This window comes from Silurus aristotelis (genome assembly GCF_946808225.1).
Source record: "Silurus aristotelis genome assembly, chromosome: 20".
Classification (NCBI taxonomy): domain Eukaryota; kingdom Metazoa; phylum Chordata; class Actinopteri; order Siluriformes; family Siluridae; genus Silurus; species Silurus aristotelis.
Genome location: NC_139593.1, coordinates 21,328,690 through 21,343,169, shown reverse-complemented (window position 1 = coordinate 21,343,169; position 14,480 = coordinate 21,328,690). Strand labels below are relative to the sequence as shown.

The 14,480-nt window shown below is 40.9% G+C and overlaps 1 long non-coding RNA gene across 1 annotated transcript; it reads right to left on the bottom strand.

The window, feature by feature from the left end:
- Positions 1 to 813: 813 nt before the first annotated feature.
- On the bottom strand, positions 814 to 6,344 carry LOC310715562. The gene is made up of 3 exons (XR_014530359.1): positions 4,610 to 6,344; positions 1,193 to 4,413; positions 814 to 1,031 (listed from the first exon to the last, which is right to left on the bottom strand). It is a non-coding gene; the product is annotated as an uncharacterized lncRNA (long non-coding RNA).
- Positions 6,345 to 14,480: the final 8,136 nt, after the last annotated feature.

The following is a 14,480-nucleotide window of genomic DNA, read 5'->3' as shown; positions in this document are numbered from 1 at the left end:
GTTCCTGCTCAGGATCTCCTAAATTGTGTGTGGACATAAAGAACTTCTAAAGAACCCCCCAGTGAGGATACTGGCCTCCAAGTTAAGAGTTTAAACCTCATTAAACCTCTTGAAGTTTTCAAGGGCTTACGATAAAAAAAAAAGAAAAAGTGCGAAAGGCAGCAAGTAAACGCATCGCCACGTAAACAAGACGAGGAACACGCGGCGAGAGAGAAGTCGGCTGATTAGTATTAATAGCGGTAACTTCACAGAGATTGCATTCAAGCGTCGAACAGTTTTGTATTATTTATGACCGGAGCGAAAAGTCTAAGAGCGCGGAGAAAACGCGTTCAAGGGAATTGCAAATGATTTACTTCGAGTTAATCAGGACGGCCCGCGAGCTGGGCACGAAAATATATCAAAAACGTCAGCAACATTTCTGCATCTTTATTACATTACACTTTTTTCGACATGGTTTTTCTCCCTTTTTTTCCAGTCGGGAATTTTGTTCCCCCTCATCATCCGCATGCTAACAATCTCAGTAGGATGAGGCTAATGTTACCTGCGCTGTCCATTGTACGCATTTCTGGGTTTGTGGTGTGTTCATGACGGATTATTGACGTAAAGACACAACGGGAGCTACATGAATAAAGTGCAATGCATTACAATGCATATTTATGTCATAGTGCATTTTTGATGCTCTAGTGGTATCGGCATGCTTGAACGATTTGCTCCGAGGTCTCGGAAGATGGAGACTAAGAAAGAGATGCTTATTCACTGCCAAAAGCCAGGGTGCAGAAACCCACAATTTATTGATCAATATACCTACTCGAGTCGACACGAGATTGCTCTTGACACTCCGGGCATGTTTTGGAGGTTACTTGAGAAGCTCTCGTCCTGCCTGCCGGCCAGACATCCATCCTCATCAGCGCGTGTCCCTAGTGTTCTCTCTTTAATGAAAGGATCTATGCTGTAGCGCAGACAGCGGCTGCTCTCAAACCTCTTTTAGCACTTCGCTCTGTGGAGCTCCATCACCGTGTTCACAGTTACCTCTGGGAAACAAAAAAATATACAATTAATAACTAAAAGCAGAAGTGGATACAACTAAGTGCTGTATTTCTGGAGTCTGATCAGATAGAAGGAGTTGGCTACCAGTTTCGAGACCTATAAGTTTAAAAAAAATTTAAATAATTACTTAACCATGCATGCTTACATTTGAGCCAAATATCCATCTGGTGGGGAAATGTTTTGTAGTGAATACAATCAATCACTTCAACATCTGTGCAGGAGAACATATGATGTGTGATATACTTATCAGGAGTCCATTGAGTTCATGTGTACTGGTCCTACAGGTTTCTACAGATCCAGAGAAGTGTTTGAAGGAATGCTGCAACAGTCGATTAGTACCAATAACCTGAAAAATATGATGAACATCATAAAAACAAGGTCTCTGGAATGCTTTTTTGTCTTTAGATCAATTAGTCAGTTATTCATAGACACTTATAGACAAACGGACACTGGCAAATGAGTTAACGAGTCGTAACAAAGAGTGAATCGTTCATGTTGTACTGGACATGCATTAGCGAAGGATCGCAAAATCTCCATAGGTTGTGTACAGGGAACAGAATGGAGTAGTTTAAATCTTTTAGTCAGAGTTCCCTCGTTCTTTTATCACGTGACTCCCATAGACGCTCTGCAGCGCATTACACAGGAAACGGAATGGTGCATTTCATCTCATCCTTTGTTCTTGAGTCACGCGACTTCCAAATACGCTATGCAGTTCTATATACATATAAAAATTATTGGAACTATCGACAAAGTTTGTGTATGTACACATATTGGGTGATCTGAGGTAACATTTTTATTTATTTCTGACCAAAGGAATGAAAAACTAAATTTTTAAGAATAAGATTCATAGAACCGGGTCAGTAAAATAATCCAATCTTCTTATCACTATAACACAGCTGGATCATTCCCGTGTTTGGAAAGACTCATTAAATCCTGAGTAAGCAGTTATATTTTCAAGATAGGGTAATTGACACAGACCCCACACACTCCATCTACTGCCGCTAAGACACTTCCTCCTATCTCAACCACCGCGAGGAAAATAGTAGATAGCGAAATGCTCAAATGTACACAAAGAGTGCGCTAGTGAGCGCTATTAGCATTAGAAATATAGATATAAAAAAAAAAAAAAAAAACTTTTAAAGCTTAAATATTATGTGAGAACTGCAAAGCGTATCCGCTAGCCTTAAACCACGCCGAGCTGTATCAACAACCGCTCGTAGCTCCGCTAACACACCACTAGCCTTAAGCTATCATTACACACTCTGGTGGAGAAGTGCACAAGGAAATGAGCAGCTCAATTAAAAAAGGAATAAAGAAATAAATAATTGCTAAAGCTAATTAGCATAGCCGGCTCGTTTGCATGCGCAGCCACGTTTATGACGGCGGAGCATCTGCTACAGGCAAGATTCCAATGTGGACATTAGCTGAGTTTAAATTTTCACTGGTGTCAATAAAGAGACATTTCCTGCATGCACTGATTTCATAATAGCGCTGCTCTGGCTGGGGGGAGAAGAAAAGTTTGTGCTTACAGGATGCAGAGGGGCTCATTAGGCTGGAAATAAAAAAAATAAAAAAATAAAAAAAGAAGCACGTGGATGGCATGCAGAGAGACCGAGAAGGAATGGGGTGATGAGAGAGAAAGAAAAATGATAAGTGACCTCTATTCACCTTTATCTATAATGTGTTGGAAATTCTCAGGAGCACAGGCGACCTGATAACCTTGTGTCCTTTAAATTTTAATGCGAACCTTAGATTATGTAAGGAACGAAACACTCTTGTGTTGTGCCGATATGATGAAATAATCGGAGTGGTGCGATGGAGCTAAGATATCCTGTTTTATAAAAAAAGAAAAAAATATAAACATATTTGTTCTACTGCTTTATTTCGCTTTACCACAGCATCGATTTATCGATTGTGCCACTTTTGCAACCACCAGCATCATATTTCTATTAGAAATGGCACATTTTTAACCGACGATGTCATATTTTCTGACATTTGTGCTACTTTTTCAACCAATGATGCCATATTGGTTCCAATTATGCCACATATTTAACCAACAGTGCCACACTTCGCTCAGTTGCGCCTCTTTTTCCGACCAGTCATGTCATGCTTTCCAAATTGTGCCACTTTTTAAACTGATATAACTTTTCCCACTTGTGCCACCATTTCCCCCCCCAATTGTGCCACTTTTACAAAAGCTGAGGCACCATTTACAACAAGAAAATCCTATTTAAACCAATTGCCTCCCTACTAACTGAGCCATATCTAGACCAATATAGCAACAATTTCCACCAATTTTATTATGTTTATTTTTCTGAACACTGAACCGTATTTTTTCCCCCTAATTTTCCATTAACTCAGACATTTTGCACCAAAATAGCCCCCCCCCCCCCCCCCTTCTCCACCAGTGCAAACTCTGGATAAATTGGCTCATCTTGTGATCAATCAAAATTCTTTAAATTTGATTTGTCATTTACTGACTGGAACGCAATATTCTGATATACGGAATAAGTGCCCAAAAAATGCATCCAAACAACGACGTGTTTTCTCAACCTACCCGATAAAAATCCAGACTTTGGCAGAATGATTGGGATGCCAGTGTTTCCTCGACAGCTTTATTGAGTGCTTTAATTTACGTACCAGGCACACAGACCCTGGAGAAGATCCAGGAAGTGCACACCTTTCTCTCCGGCATGTTCTTATCGATGCCAAGTTGGCCTCGGAAAGTGCTAATGAGATCTGTTATAGCCAATCTGTTCACCAAAATGTACTTCCACAGCTAATTAGTTCATCAATAATCCATTCCGCAATTCCATTCCGGCACCCGACTGAACGGGAATGAACATCCAATGTTCCATTACCTGACCTTGCTGCTTTATACGAGAGTCTGTTTGAGTACAACAGAATCCTCGGTGCTAATCTCTTTTACATTCATCATACCGCCATTAGCATAAACTCATCCATTATTATTCCTCCTCGTGTCAGACATCATCTCTAAATGAGGATCCGCTGCCAACCCGACTGTCAGTGTGACCGGAACAACCTCGGACAACAGGGACATGTCTCAGGTGTGTGGGGGGATTGATGCGGCCGATACCTCTTCGTGATGAAGAGCCGGTGTCTGTCTCGTGTACACAAGTCATCAATTCACAGTGGACAGGTGACTTGACAGTGGCACATGGCTGAGTAAAGTCATACCCTATGAACACTGAAACATGACAGAAAGACAATGAATGACAGTTTACAGCATGTGTACAGCTGTAAAATGTAATACTCTGCCTTAAGAAATCAACAGCAAAACATAAATAGAAGGTCAACTGCAAGAATTTCAGTCTGGCTTGGTCCATCCCTGCATATAAGAACCACCTCGCATTTTGAAGACATGTTCTGGCTATGGGGTAGAGGTTTCTCATCAAAAAGATATATAATTAATACACAGAATTGTTTAACACACAAATGAAACCCAAAGCTTATTTCCCAAAGGTCACTATAGCCATGATGAAGCCCCGTGGATACCTCCAGGAGGCAGAACAAACCAGAGCACAGAGAATCCAGAAGAAACCCCAAGTTCTCAGGCACAAGAGCATGGGATGACACCAAGATACCCTGCTTTCTATTAGTCATCCCTTGTTTTTATCCACCTATAAATAAATATTTCATTATCTTATTATTCATCAACAAATTACCCAGCTACCTCATTAGCAGGACAGGAAGGGACAAATTAGCAAGTGAAGGTCCAATGTGCTACCAGTCACAAGTGATTTGTTGCCTGGAACTTGACTGTGTGAAAGGTTTGAATCTGACCTAGTTTACGAGGTGGTATCAAAATGTTTCCAGACTAGTTTTATAACACGCCAACAGATGGCAGCACAAGGCTGCACGCACAGTCACAGGGAGCAGCAATCTTCATAAGTCCTGTGTACATCGGAAGCTGTGCAACTGGTGCTATTCTGACCACTCGGGCCGTGTTGCTGCCAAGTTCGGCCCCAGGCTGCTGACCCCGGAGCAGAAAGAAAAAAACCCCCGTTAAAGTCTGCCAAGAACTTCATCAGTGTGCCATGGATGAGCAGTCCTTCATGTTGAGGATCATTACTGAGACAAAAACTTCTGTGTACGGGTACGACCCTGAGACGAAGCAACAGTCTTCAAAGTGCTAGAGCCAATCAGCTCCATGACCGAAAAGGCAAGTCAGGTCTGCAGCTTCATTGAGTAAATGCTCATAATCTTTGACATTTTCTGCATCGTTTTTTTCGACCTTGTGCGTCAATAACGAGTTATACTGGCATGTTTTATGGTGTCCGAGAGAGGACATTTTGCAAAAGCAAGCGGATCACTGGTGCGCTAGTCTTGAAACTTTTTGATACCACCTCGTAAGTGCACCAATATAACCTTTTTTTTTATATCAATATAACCTTTTGTTCTAAGGGTTGTGTACGAGTTTTTGGAGCAAACTAAGCATGATAAGTGGCTGTGATCTCTGGGCCCTGTGCCAAGGCAGCTCAAGATAAATCGTATGTAAGGAAAGAAGAGTAGGACCTTGCAGAGAAAAGCCTAGTGGGTGCTCTAATTTGGGGACCAGGATCCTGTAAAAAGAAGAAGTGAAGCATGGGGCCTCCCTCAGACCTTGATGCTAGTAGGGAGTGAGATTGGAAAGCAGGTAAACAATATCTGAACCTGTTGGTGATTTCGGCTTTAATTAAAAGAGACTGGCCGAAGGACGCCGTGGGAGTTTATTTGACGCTTCAAAGTAACAGAGGCTTGGACATTCATAGGTGCCGATATAGCAAACAGAGATAGAAAAAGACCTCTATCAGACACAGCAGGAAGCGGGATCCATGCTGAACACCATCAGAGCCTCCTGCTGGACATGGACAGAGACGTGACCTTCAAATTGAGAGCCTTGTACAGTGAATACGAGATGAGCAGAGTGAGTCGTCCTTTGCAGAACATCATCATGGTCGCTAACAAGCACCTGATGGCCTTTTGAGAAATCTTTTTTCAGGGGATGAGCTGCTGTAATTTTTTTTTTTTTTTTGTTTCAACTCGAAATGATAGAAAAGGCTGCACAATAACCCTAGCCTATAAAAAAAACGAAGAAAAAAAAAACAAAACAAAAAAAAGAAAGGAATAAAGGGCATGCATTTCCATCCTTTCAAATCCCAGAAAGAAGCTGTGAAGAGTGAAAAGAAAGAGACTGGGGTGGGTGGGTGGGTGCTGGGGGAGAAAAAAAATAATGAGAGCGTGTGTGCTTAGTGTTCCCTCGCCTCTCAGAAGAGGTGACCCCAATTAGCGAGAGCAACATGCTGCATGTAGTCATCTCCAGTACGCATGTGGGTACGGCAGCGAGGGAAGCATGTTTCTGAAAGGACGTACTCATGCACTTTTCTATAGTACATTTGTGTGCATTTGGCTCGCAACAATTTTCTTGGAGACGAAAGTTCATGGAAGTTAACACATCCTGGACAAACACGTCCTGTTTTCGATGCGTACGCAAAGAAATAGCATCCACCAGGATCAGTTGCTAAACAGACCACGCCGATATCAAACGCAAGTAGTTCCCACTGTACCAGTTACTCTGTATGTGAAGCCAATTCTGTGTACATCCCTGTACAATTTCAAATATTTATTGCTATACAAGGCACAGGGCATTTACCCAGAATGCACCTGGAGCAGGGAGTTCAGTCTCTCAGTTTGGCTCTTTACAGTAACACACGAGCTCTAATGGCCAATTTACTCCCTGGGATTTTTTAATTAAAGCCTTTTCTATTAAAGCCCGCGTTAATTTTCGGCGTGCGCGCCGGAGGTTTTCTACTGCCTCGCAGGAAGCTGTACGCTCGCTAAATTGTGGCATTTAATCAAACGCATAAACATTCCCCTCCCGTGAAATTGTTTTTTTGGGCATATTTTGTAGTTTCGGACACAAGAACAAGATAAAAGCACTAATTAGGATTATATGTCGTGAATCACAAAATAGCCCATAATATACAGTCCTTCTCTGTGTATCGGGATGAATTGCTGAGAAGATCTTCTGCTTTAGAGCTCTGACCTCGCAACCCTTGTGAGAGCCTGAACGAGCACAAATCTCCACATGCACACTCCAAAATCTGGTGGAACGTTTTTCCAGACGAGTGGAGGACCGCAGCAAATGGGGACCAATCTTATTAGGATAAGAGGTAATAATAGCAGTAGAATGAGGAAGTGGGTGTTTTTCATTGTTGGTCACTCAAAAGAGCTAAATATTATTTCAAGCGAAACATATAAATGGCAAAAAGCCTCATTTGACCCCCATTAAAAAGCTGCCACCGAGTGTTAGTTCAAGAAATGTCCACTTTTGGATAAAAAAAGAACACTAAAGAGTCAAGATCTGCAGAAAGACACCAATGAGGAACGAAATCTACCAACCTACTTGCTACATTATCTCCTCTTACCAGTGGTGGACAGGAAGTAAATTTAATTTTTTACTAAACTTAAGTAGCTTTTTCGCGTATCTGTACTTTACTGAAGGATTTTCATTTTGGGAGACTTTTACTTGAACTTCTACATCTCGAAGGCAAAATTGTATTATTTTTTTTTACTCAACCACATTTTGCGAAATCAGTCGTTACTTTTTATTTACGATTTTATAAAAAAAAACTGCTTTAAAACAATTGCGCAAATAATGCAGTTGAAAAGAAGGTTTTGAGCTCACGATAATTGTAACAGACACTATATTGCCAGAAGTATTGGGTCACCTGACCTTTCCTGCTTTATTGTGGTTCTTTTCCAAACTTATCTTACAAATCTGAAAGCGCTCAATTGTACGTCTTCAGGTGCGCGACAGTAAAATTTTGCATTTACTTGAGCTTGGAAACCCAAAACCTGTTCCAGCATGGCAATTCCACTGTGCACAAAGTGAGCTCCTTAAAGATCCGGTTTACATGCCTTGGAGAGGAAGATCTGGAGTGGACTGCTATAAAGCTCTGATCTCATCCCTACTGAACACCTTTGGGATGAATGTGAAGGTGACTGCACCCCAGGCCTCCTCACCTACATCAGTACCTGCCTCTTCCTCCTTCCCCTTAAACAATAACTACTAATAAAACTACTACTGCTACCTCTATTATTCCTCCACCTACTACTACTCCTATTAATAAGTACATAATCATTGGAACAGCCTTATTCTATTCTTACACCCTCCAAAGTGTTGCTCCTCTGACAGTGCTGAGTCTGAGGAACACTCTGAAAATGTGATTTTTGACATCCCATTCTGCCTTTAGTTCTCTATTTGCAGTTTTAATTCCCTCCACTCTCCTGGGAAGATGTTCCACTAGATTTGTGCTTCATTAGGTGAGGAGGCCTGGTGTGCAATCAGTGTTCACAATCATCATAAAGTGTTCAAATAGGGTTTGGGCTCTTCAGCAGGAGATTTTTCACACCAAAACCATGTAAAGCATATCGTAATGGAGCTGGTTTTGTGCACTGTCATGCTGGGAAAAGGGTCGAGTCCTAGTTTACATGAAGGGAAAATTTCAGATGTTGCAGTTTGGGGAAGAACCATGTACAGCAGGAAAAGTCGGATGTCCTTAAAGTTCTGGAAATAGTAGTACAATAGTAGTAATAGAGATATTTTGCTCTGTATAGCAGGTGTAAATGTTACTTCTATAACAGTCTTCAAAAAAAATCTTCCACCTGACACACCTTAGATCCCCGAGCGCATTAAATTGTGTGTAACATGGTTTCTAACTGAAAGCTGCTCCTCACCTTTGATCTCTTTAACAGTGAGGAACACACCAAGCCTCTCAGGGTCCAGAGATCTGATACCGGGTCACACGTCTCTGTTAGAAAGTGAAGTGAAGCATCAGGGTCGGAAGCACATACTGTAGTTGAGCTCTTCAGAGCGAGGGTTAAAGTAGAGTTCGGAGGCATAAGTGATCTGCTGAGACATTGAGGGAAGGGAAAAAAAAACCCTCCCAGATTGAAGAATGGACTAATGACGTCTCAGAGCAACACTGCAGTGGGAAGAAAACACTAAATGAGTTCTGACAATCTAACTGAATGACGGCCTGTTAGAAACTGTCAAACAGCTAAGGAAGCCCCCAAAGGGGTCGACTAAAATATCCAAACGGTCCTGGGAACCAGTGCAGAAAATCACAAATTTGAAGGGACTTCAGGGAAATCAAGCTCAGAGATGGATTAATTAAAAAAATCTTGGTATATTTCAGAGAAAAAATATAAGAAAGAAATCGGTAAAAGGCTAAACTCTATCAGAAACATTTATTCTCTTCATTTCATAGCTTTTCTTTCAGGTGCGCTGCTGTAAGGAGTGTCTGTATACGCTGAAGCTTCTATCCAATCAGTTTTCACACACCCCTGATGTTGCTGGGGTCAAAAGTATCTGCGGTATGGCTTAAGAAAATCAGCACTGCGGGCCACTGGTAGCGTAAAAAATCCTTTAGAATGAATCTGTTGCTTTAACCAATCAGATTTCAAGTTGGAAACACCAGGGCCATCTAGAAGGCATCCAATAACGTCAGAATTTTCTTGTCTTTTAATTGGATGGTCAAAGTGCGCACTAGTCAGAGCTCACAACCAGCATCTGTAGCAAACTGCACAATCTCCAATGTATTTGTGTGGATTTAATAGCGTTTTTTTTCATCCCACAACATCCAACAAAGGAGAAGAAATCGATTTGGTCACAGATACAATTATAAAGACTTGCTTTAGTGATTACATTCATTCTCACTGTATGAGATTCCTGTCTGTGATGCAGCGTTCCGTTCTTCCGCATTTTTCTATAATATTGATGGTTTCTAGACGTGGCATCATAATGATGATATTGAGAGGTGCACTGAAGGCCTGGGGGTGAAATGCACAGCCCACCAGCGTGTGGTCTTATAAGAAAAGGAAACGTTCAGCCAAAATTCGCGGAAGTCGAAGAGTTATTTTGAGTAATATCTAGGAATGTTTATCTACGCTGTTCTTAACAAATTTCAATTCCCTGCATGTAAATTATTTTTTTGTCATCTTGCCAGAGAATTGAAAAAAATACAAATATAAATGGAGTGAGCACTCAGACTTCAAATCCCATAAATCTTCCTTGTCATTTCAATGAGCTCGGTGAGCACATTAAACAAAATAGAAGATGAAAGATGGGTTTGTCCTTGGAGAAAAATGGAAACGCCTGTACGGGGTGAAAGACGAGAAAAATCGTCGGACTGTTAAAGTCAATTGAAGGGTAAAGACTCGTAATGAGTCGGTGGAAAAAAAAAAAAGGGGCTCTTTCGCATAAACACTCCGAACTATAAACCCCTACTTTACACCTGTAAACACAATTCAATCAACTCCGCAGAGGATAAAAACTCATGAGCGGCAGAAGACGAACGGCACACACGCCCGTAAATAACATTAAGGTCAAACTGTAAGGTTGACGTTTTGTCATTGTGTGCACACTTGTTTTTTTTGTTTTTTTTCCAGATAATATATTGACTATAAAGTCACTTCATGAATGGTAAATTCAATGAATCGTGGACGGACGCATGCTCGTACGTTCCTCCTTTAGGTTTTTTGAGTGGAGAGATTGCTGAGAACGATGAAGGGATAAGTTGATACTGTATAACTGGAGGGTTGCGGAGGAGCCGCTCTTCTTTCCTCCGCCTCCTAAGCTGTAATCATGTTTCAGAGCTCCGATCACATTTTGGCTGTCTCGGATCCTATTGTTCTCAAGCTGATGAGAAATGTCACGCATCAAACGATGGTGGTCTTATAACTGGGATTATCGTTTAGAGGAACTCAAGCAGAAAACCAATAGGAATTATTGTAGGAAATGGATGTGAAGTCCTGTTGGGTTAAATGTATTTGTTTGTGGGATACCATATAAAAGTTTGTAGATACCGCGGTATAAGATTAGTATGGAGATGGAGCTCAGTGGTTAAGGCATTGGACTTTGGATCGTTAGGTCAAAAGTTTAAATCACACCGCCATCAAGCTGCCACTGTTGGGCCCTTGAGCAAGGGCCCTTAACCCTCCCCTGCTCAGATGTAGGTCGCTCTGGAGGAGGGCATCTGCCAAATGGCGTAAATGTATGTTTTGAAGATACCATCCCACATTCAGTTTCCATTTGCCGTTATAAAAAGCTCCACTCTTCTGGGAAGATGTTCCACTAAATTTTGTGGAGATTCATTCAGAGTGAGGCTGCTAGGAAAGTGATGTAGGTGATGAGTAGGCCCGGAGGGGTGCAGTCAGCGTCCACGTTCATCCCAAAGGTGTTCAATAGGGTTTTGATAGCAGAAGATCTTCTGGTTAAACCCATGCAAAGCATATCTTCATGGAGCTGGCTTTGTTTGGTTTGGGTCTTCTAGGTCAAGTAAAGGGAAACATAAAAAAAAAAAAAGGCAAGTCTTCCAATACTGTTCTCATGAACATCTAAATGCTCTCCCCATTGTGCAATAGAAATTGATTTTATTTTTTCTTTATAAAAATGTGCTATAACTTTTATTAGTCTATTGTATTTATCATTTATTACAAAAAAATATATACATATATATAAATATACATATCATATTTATACTTGATGCCAAAAGTATTGGGACACCCGCCTTTTCCAGTCTCATACGGTTCCTCTCACATAGGGAATTTTCAAGGACAGAGTCATGAATAACCCAGACACGCGTCAGTCAGTAAGCCTGTAGTTACAACTAAGCTCTGAATACAAATGCGAGTAAATCTGGTGTGAAATCCCCTCTCCACCACTTCACATGCATAACTCAATTCTCAATAAGCCCGACGAGAATAACTTAAATAGCAAAGCGTTTGTGGACATAGAAAAAAACACACCTTTATTTAATAAAAAACAAAGTTTCCACAGCCTCCGTGTAGCACTAAGCTGCTTTGAGACGTTGCCGCCGCATTTAGAAGAAAAAAAAAACCTAATCATGATTCTATTACAGACCGTTACCTGGGATTTTATGGGTGCTTGACCTCTAATGGAGACAAATCTTGGTGTCCTCCGTGGCACTCGGCTCCAGGTGAACAGATTCGTTGCAAAAACAAGGCTCACTGGGGAAAATGCGGTTTCAAGCTGGCAGCTGGGCGAAGCTTAAATCTGTCTTTGTTTCCCACTTAAAAAAAAAAAAAAGACAAAGGAAAAAGAAATTCAATTTTTTGTTTTGTTCAATGATCTATTTGTTCTTTAAATAAATAAATAAATAAATAAATAAATAAATAAATAAATTCCTGAGTAAAATCCTCATTTCTATAATGGATAAGAATGAATTTTTTATACATTTATTTATTAATTTCTTTTTTTTTTCCCCTTCTGCATTTGGACTGGAAATGTTCCCTCATGCAAAGCGTAGCAAAACTTGCATCATCATTTATTTCGGGATCTCGTCTGTTTGAACTAGGCCCCCTCTTACTGCAAATTTTCGCAGCGAATCGGTTAATCAGCCACGTATAAAAACCCAGATAATGATATGCGGACACGTCTGGAGTTTTTCAGACATTGATTCATTCCTATAAAGTTTTCGCTACGTATTAACATATTAGATTCGGATATCTCACATGCGTTAAGTCTCATCAGACGATTTTCGTGATATAATCAGGCATGAAGAATGCGCTTCATTACACGACCTTTTATAGGATTTAGACCGTGATTTGATCATATCCGATGGTGTCACTTGACCTGAGGTGAGCTGCAATCCTGTGCCTAAAGGAAGTATCTCCTAATGTGGAATCTTCTATAAGACAGCTATCGAATCAAAAATACATCCTACACATCCACCACTATATGGAACAAAAGTATTGGGGAAACCTGACTTTTCCAGCCATATGTGCTGTAGCAGGACATATTTTCCTGACTTGAACTATCAGACTACTAATGTTCCCCTGTGCACCAAGCCAGCTCCAAGAATTTATAGGTTGGGGTAGAAGATTTCCTACTATAGAGCTCCAACCCTATTAAACACCTTTGGAAAGAACGTGAATGCTAACCTGCTGTACCCCAGGCCTCCTCACCCTCACCTACATGAGGACCTTCCTTTACTAAAACCCTTTTTGGATGAATGAGCAACAATGTCCACACTCCAAATTCCAGAACATCTTCCCAGAAGAATGTAGGTTATTACAGCAAAATGGGACTCAATGTGGAATGGCTTCTTCAAAAACTTCCACTCATATAATGTATGGCCACCATCACTATAATGTCAAATATTTGTCCATCCAATGTCCTGTATGTCCATAATAACTGCGGTGAAGTTTTCCCAAGTGTTTCTACTCGATTCAGTGCTTTTTCATAGTCTTTAATAAGGAGAATCTGAGACTTCATCGCTACACTTTTAAGGAAACCACTTCAACAGGCATATTGCTGGAACCTAAAAACACTTCATGTGTAGTTATATATATTTATACCCTTGACATTACCTTATTCATACAAAAAGGATCCATATTTATATTTTTACGCCAATGGCTGCTTCAATGTCTTTCTGAAGTGCTTCAAACTCCATGTAGGAACACTCAGAGCTCTCGGAAGAGAAAAACTGCCCATCCCGAACGTACTGTTTCCAGAGCCTTTCCTGGATTTTAGAACATGATAGATGTTTCATCTGTGACAGGCCATGCATTTTACACCCAGGCCTGTAGAGATGTCCTTCCCTTACAAATCCAAATCTTAATACGATCATTATGACGCCACGTCTATTGAAACAATCAGTATTATAGAGAAGTGCAGTAGAACAGAGCGCTGCATCACACTCAGGATCTCAAACAGCGAGAATGAACATCATTACTAAAGCGAGAAACCCAATGAACACGATTCATCACGTCTCCTTTCACTGGAGCCGCAACTGCACCTCCACATACATCATCTCCAGCAGAAGCATCGATTTTCAATTCATCAGATCACATCTTTTTTATGTGAGTGCTGAAATCTGATTGGATAGAAACGTATAATTACGCTCCGTGGCGCTGCTCCTTGCAGCAGCAGAACCGAGAGAAACGCTATGAAACAAAGAGAATAGACTGTTGGGAAAAATTTTATACATATGCATGGACAAAAAAGATTCAAATGGAAGTCGGTGCTTCTGAGGAAGACTTGCATCATAATGACGGTATTTAGACAATTTAATTAAACGGGTAAATCTATGGACTGCTTCAAGAATGTGTTTTTCATCTTATTCTATATTCATAAATCAGTGAGAATGAACACGTTAAACGGGTTTCACGTCCCAGCATTCCCGGCTCCAAAGTCACAAAAGCTGTTAATGGGATTATTATTTAAAGAGCGTAATGAACGCGCAAAAGGGAATGTCGAATTAGCCGTAATTGGAACTGAAATATGGCCACGCGTCGGAGCCGTCTCAAACGTGCTTCGGAGTGCCGTAAAACACCGCTACGTTAGAGACTAATGAGTCTAGCTTATTAGAACGTGGCTAATTGTGCCGCGCCGCAATGACGACGTC